The sequence below is a fragment of the Xenopus laevis genome, chromosome 9_10L (assembly GCF_017654675.1).
Source record: "Xenopus laevis strain J_2021 chromosome 9_10L, Xenopus_laevis_v10.1, whole genome shotgun sequence".
Taxonomy (NCBI): domain Eukaryota; kingdom Metazoa; phylum Chordata; class Amphibia; order Anura; family Pipidae; genus Xenopus; species Xenopus laevis.
The window spans coordinates 44,514,384-44,521,516 of record NC_054387.1 but is presented as its reverse complement, the minus strand read 5'-3'; positions in this window follow the sequence as shown (position 1 = coordinate 44,521,516).

Genomic DNA, 7,133 nt, shown 5'->3' with positions numbered 1-7,133 from the left:
GTTAAAAAACTTCGAAATTCGACCATCGAATTTGATACTACGATAGTCAAAGTATTTTTTCGATCGAAAACGGCCGTTTTCGGTCGAAATAAAAATCATTTGATTGAATCATTCGAATGGAACGATTCAAACGATTTTTGAAAAAAATACTTTGACTTCTTAAAACTTAACCAAATACTGGCTATGGGTTCTAGGAGGTCCCCATAGGCTAACATAGCAATTCGTCAGGTTTAAGGTGGCGAAGTGTCAAAGTCGAAATTTTTTTAAAGAGACAGTACTTCAAATTTCGAATGGTCGAATATTCAAAGTTTTTTCAATTCAAACAGAATTTTGGCCTATTCGATGGTCGATGTACCCAAAAATTACTTTGGAATTCGAAGTTTTTGAATTTAGAAAATTCACGTCGACCCTTAGTAAATGTGCCCCTTAGTGTAGTATGTTCCAGTTAAATTTAATTAACACCCTGCGTTCAATCAGAACTCCTGTAATATGTGGTTCTTCAGTGACACCTTCTTTTCCCCGTGAGTATCACACCACTGATTAATTATAGCAGCCTCCACCAGTTTGGCACAAATGCCTACTTACAGGACCACAATTGGGGTATCGCATGTAATATTTCACAGGTGTAGATTCTCCTCGCAGTACACTTTTAAGCTCCAAAGAGGGAACATAGAAATCCAATAGTGTAAAAAAATTTATTAGTAAAAATATTTAAAAAAATGTGTATTGCACTCCCATTTATTAGGGCTGTTACTGACGAACGGTTGAAGCTGCGTTCCGTTTTTCTGCGTTCAGCCGCAGGGGAGCGCAGTAATAGACGCATTCGGGTTTTTTCAAAAAACGGGGGCTGCACTCACACAGGCACGTGTAGGCGCCAAACGCAGGAAAAATGCAGCATGTTGTGTCTCAACCTGCTTTCGGCACCTACACGCGCCTGTGTGAGTACAGCCCCATTGAAAAAAAAAACGAATGCGTCTATTCCTGCGCTCAACTCCCCTCTAAGAGCGGCCTGAGTTCCACCGGCGTGGCTTTTCTCCTTCCCTGTATTTCTGGATTTGCTCAGTTCGGGTTTCACGGGTTCTCACGGTAACCGGATGATCGCTGCTATAGATATTTTTTAAATCTTGTTCACAATCATAAAAAGCTGATATAAAATCTCTTTCTTTCTGATTTCCGGGATTTCCCCTTTTTAATTTCACATACTTTTTTACATACATATAGATTATACCGGATACGGACAGTACGGATTAAATATACCAATTGTATATGCTTTAAAGAATTGTTTTTCAACAATTTTTCTACACTAGATTCCTTTTAAACATTAAATTTTATTTTATTTATACAATTAATAATTTAATACAATTAATTGCATGATTTTAAAGTTATCAATTCATCAATTTAAAGCGTGATTATTTGTATATTCTATATTGATTTCAGATTTATTCTGTAAAGTGCTTGTGCTTTCATAAATTAATTCATTTATACATAATAAAATAACTGAAGTCTGTATGTGTTTGTGATTGGGTCATTCTTTAAGTTCAAATATGGTTATAATTATTTATTCATTAATGTTACCCCAGTTCCTATCTTAAAATGCTAGTGCTTAAATAAACCAAACGAGAGCAACTAATGTATTGAATTCTCTAACAGTCATCAACAGCATCAGAAGGCACAGCTCAGCCCTGTCTTTACTGCCTGACGATAACTTTACTGCCTGCTCGAGGCGGGCTCTACCTCCTGCCACTTCATACCTTGTGCATGCCTCCCAACTGTCCTGTTTTTAGAGGGACAGTCCCTCTTTTGACAGCTCAACCCGCAGTCCCTCGTTTGTACTGGAAACTCCAGTTTTTCTCTGCACTGAACAGTCAGAAAAAGAAACAAAGTTTCTAACTTGGCTTGGCTTTTGGCAGAGAGCCCAGAACAGCCAAGATAAGAGACAGATAAGATACTTATGTAACAATTCAAATGTATCTAGATAAGCAAATAAGTAATTGTAACAATATAAGATAAGGGGGTCCCTTGGGAAAAGTTAGACTCACAGCTTAAAGGGCAATTCACCTTCATTAGCAAAACTTTAATAACTGTAAAAAAAAAACACAGAAATATGTTCAAACTTTCATAACAGTGTCGGACTGGGACACCAGGGGCCCACCAAAAACCCTTAGACCAGGGGCCCACCCCAAAACCTTTGGACTAGGGGCCCAGTCTAAGTATTATTTTCTTCCTCTCCTGAATCAGCCTCTATTCTCTCTTTCCTTTACATACTATAATCTTATTCCAGCTATTTAGCCTCTTTGTTCTCATAGAAATAGGTAATGGCCATGAAATAGGCCAAATTTTTAGAAGCAGGAGGGCCACTGACTACTGGGCCCACCGCGAGTTTTCCTAGTATCCCGGTGGGCCAGTCCGACACTGTATAATGTGGCAAATTTTGTAAAATTAACATGGCAATTAGGGGGAGTGGCGACAAAAAAGGGTGTGGTCAAAAACATTTCACCACACTTTTTTGTGGCAACTTTTTGGCCTATTTCTTTTTTCGGAAACTTTGTGACTTTCAGCGCATGCGCAGTAGATCCTTACCGATAAATCCCTCTACTGAGCATACGCCACCAAATGCCGGCGAATACAGGAAGAAGAGCGCACAGGCGAACATGGCTGCTGTGAACTCAACAGGAGAGGACCTGCACGGAGGGGTCAGTAACAAGTTAGGGGCATTTGCCCGGGGGGGGAGGAGGGAGTGGGGGCAACACAGGGGAGGGGGGTGGGATTTTAGCGCCAAAGGGGTTGATTTCTCCTTTAAGGGAGCCGCATGACTACACTCTGAAACAGAGCACAGGGGCCTGCACTAGTCACACAATGCACCATGACGCATGCAACGTGCAAAAAATGTCACTGGTCATAGCAATGCACACGGGGCCCTCACTCATTCAAAGATCCCATTATAATTTCTCTTCTTTCACTTAAAAAGTGGTGTTCATCTCCTGCAGGCCCCCGACATTGTGACATTCCATTAATACTCTTATGACTCCATGGAAACAGACCCATCAATAATGTTCCAGCACCTGATGGAAAGCCTTGCCAGAGGAGAAGGGGGAAAATGGAAGACCAATTTCCAGAAAGGTAGACAGACAGTCTTTGGGATACTTTTATCAAAAAGGTGTAAACGTAGCTTATCCAATAGAATATACAGTATTTCTGATGAGTTTATATATTCTGTGTCTCAATGTCATATGAGATCTTCTGGTGGCAGCTGTGTAGTGCATGTACATTTCAAATAATAAAGGCTCAGTGTGATTGTACAAATCGTTGACACATTTATAGATCACATTTTAGTTCGTTTTTGGTCTATGCATTACAGATATTTATTTGAACTGGTTCTCAAAAGGCCTTTTTTACCTATTATAATACACAAGAGCCATGAATATCCTATAAATTATATCGGTGCTTAGTGATGTCATTGGTTTTATTTGGAGCTTAGTGATGTCATTTCTGTCACATGACTCATTGAAACGTGTGTATTATAATAAATGAAGTACCCCCCGTTGCAAAATATGAGGATAATAGAAGTCACGTCGGTGAGTTCTGATGTCATCAGTTATAAACGGTGAGTTCTGATGTCATTTCTGTCACATGACTCACTGAAACTTGTGTATTATAATAAAGTAACCACAGATGCAAAATATGAGGATCTAAGAAGTTAACTTGGAGTTCCATGACCTGTATAAAAGCACTCAGCCTTTGGCCTCATGCTTTTATATGGTCACAAAACTCCTCGGTAACTTATAATATCCTTATATTTATCCTTATAATATATATAGGGGGTACTTTATTCACTAAATTATGTATTTTGCCATAGGCCTTTGTCACACATGGGCAGAGAACATGCAGATACCACCCCTTGTGTGTAGTAACTAACATGCTTGAGATGTCAAGTCACAGCTTTTGCCGCCCCCATATACATGGACAAGCAGAGCTCTCACAACAAAATATGGAGTGGAAGGTCAAAGTTAAGATTGATTAAGCTGTATTTAGCTTGATGACATACTCTTTAGCCAGTATTACCTAGACAAGCAAGCAACGTTTGTTCAGAATGGACAATAAGCATATTATCACCAGACATAACAGTAAGAAATGGCCAGTGACCATATTGGCCTCAAACAAGGACATGGAAAGGCACAGAACAGTACCCAGCCCGGTGTGGTTGCAGCAGGGGCTGCGTAAGCTGCGTGTGTAGCTCCTGGCTTGGGGCATCTTCTTCAGAGACACTGGGGGCACCTCCCTGAAATCTACCCTAGCTGCAGCAGGAAGATTCCCTCCAACAGTTTGGATCTCCCTACCTCCCAAAGGTCTGTTTATCCCTGGATTCTGCACACTGGAGGTATTGTTACTGTGTGGACTTACCCAAAGGAACTGTGTCCCTTGGAATTGCCTGAAGGAACTCCCTGACTTTGTGTTTGTTGCAGTCTATATCCTGGAGACTGTGTAAGGAGGACTTTGGGGTTGGAAACCTGTGGACTGACATCAGGGGAAGCTCTGTATTTCTGGCCAGGGAGTGTGGGAATCTCACATGCTACTGTTGTGTCCCTGATCTCTGTTTTTTTTTTATATCTGTAATAAATATTCACAGAGTGTGGAGTGTCCCTGTTTTGTGCCAGTCTCCGACACGTCACATGTTTTGTGACATTAACCCCAAACAAGTCAGTAAGATCACTGCAGAAATGGATTATGAGCAGATTAACCTCAGACATGCCCATAAGATCATAACAGAAAATGAATAACAGGCATATTAACCCCAAGCGTATCTGTAAGATCGATGTGAAAATGGACAATGAGCGTATAAACCCCTGACAAGCTAGTAAGATCACTGCAGAAATAGATCCTGTGCACATTTACCTCAGACATCCCAAGATTGTTGCAGAAAATGGATAGATTGAATGCGTTACCTCAGCCCATGCTGTTTGTCCTGCTCTGCCTCCTGCAAAAAATTGAAAGATGGCTGTGCATTCCACAGTGGAACACTCGGCATCTTAAACATTTTCCATCTCCTTCCTATGGAGTGCAAGTTTTTCAGTCCCACAGTGTACGGTCGGCAGGGTCCCAGCAGCTTGAAGGATGGGGCCAGAAGGTAAGAAAGTGGACTTGAACAGTGTGTGGGGGGGGCAACAGTGTGGCTTGGACTCGCAGAAAGGCCAGCAGATGTCAGGAGCCTACGAGGGAGCGAGGCAGCAGTGAGCAGTGGCCAGTGGTGGACTTTGAAAAAAAGTTTTTTTGGGGGAAAAAAAATTCAATCGAATGCCCTATTCCTTCCATTCATACGATTCGAATTTGTCTGAATATGGACCTATTCGATCTAAAACGGACCTATTCGACCAAAAAAAAAAAACTTTAATTTTTTGAAGTTGATCTTTTTGAATTAGAATTTCGAAGTTTTTTTCAATTGTAAATTCGACCCTTGATAAATATGCCCCATAAAGTTGTGTTTGTTGTAAAAACAAACATCATTGGATCTAACAAAACCTCAAAATTTCATGAAAGCATCCTAAAATCATTACTTTAAGGGGTAGATTAACACCTACGGTTTTCAGCTGAAAACTCAAAAGAGTAATGGTAGTGGATTAAATGATATTACATTGTTACTGAATCAGTAGGCAGTCAGAAGGGACAGATGCTTCTTTTAGAACCTGTAAATATTGCAAGTGTTGCAAAGCAGCAATTAAGAAAACAAAAATCAAATGCGACAACTAATCACTTCACTTGCAAAGACTCATTCCCTAAAAATATGTATGTGTATCAGTAATGAAAAGCTGTGGGTTGAGAGTACAGCTACATTAAACAATAGTGATATATTGATTGGGTGAACCATATGGAACGCATTTTAGGACATCCTCCAGGGAAATCCCTGTCCTCCATGCAATGTCCTATGGCTTATGAATGCCGCATTGGATGTTTTTACTGTCACTCAAACTCAAATGCTGCAGTCATACCTCCATCCTCTACCCTCCCTTCTCAGCCATACGAACTCCCTCCTCAGCCCTCCGCCTTCAGTCCTCTGCCCTCAGTCCTCCGCCTTTGCTGAGGAGGGAGAAACTAGGACCCAGGACTGATGGCTGAGGAGTGAGGAGGGAGAAGCGAGGACCCATGTCGGATGGCTGAGGAGCAGGAGCCTCTTCAACCTGATGTACAAACTTGTTTCCTGGGGCATCAAGATAAAACAGGAGTCAACTCAGTGCAAAGGATGATTAATTTCACCTTCTGCTAAGAGCAGACCTTCCAGAGAGTCTAATTGCCCACCTCAATGTTTGTCAGCTTGATTTAACAGCATTCCTTCAAGAAGGGCTTAATGCTTTGCTGTCTTTAAATTTAAATGTGGGCTCCCTCCATCCTTTACCAATGGTACATAGCACTGTGTCCAGATGTCAGATGGCGCCCAGTACCCCTGACATCTAAATCTGGTGCTCTCAGTCCTGCAGGAAGACTCGGGAGACCTTTAGGAACCCATTTTGTTGCCAGCCTGTCTTGTAAACTGCCATTTTTCATACAAAGCAATTCTTAGTTCCAGTGTTTTTTGTTTACTTAAAGCAGAACTATTGTGAAAATGAAAAATTAATATAAGCTTCCTCGTACTGAAATAAGAAACTTTCTAAATACAATCAATTAAAAATTCTGCAACGTTTCTTAAATAATCAAGTTTATATTCACTATCCCTCTCTCAGCATCTGTTTCTCTTCATTCTGTCTTCATTCAGCAGTTGGGTGTCAGATACGCATTGACAGATCCAATATATCTTATAGGGGGAGCTTCCTTTCCTAGCAGATGTATTAGAGCTCCCTCAAATAACTGATTCCAGTACAAGCAAAATCTAACAAAATAACTGCCTTTTGCACAAATCCTGCATGTAGAGAGACATGATATCTGGTGATTTTAATAGAGTGATCTCTAATACATTTTAGGCAAAAGTAACCCCCCTATAAGATATATTGGATCTAACTGTCAATGATTATCTGACACCCAACTGCTGCATAAAGAGAGAATGAAGAGAAACAGATGCTGAGAGAGGGATAGTGAACATAAAATGGCACAGAATTTTTATTTGATTGTATTTAGAACGTTTTCAGGATGCTGAAATTAATATT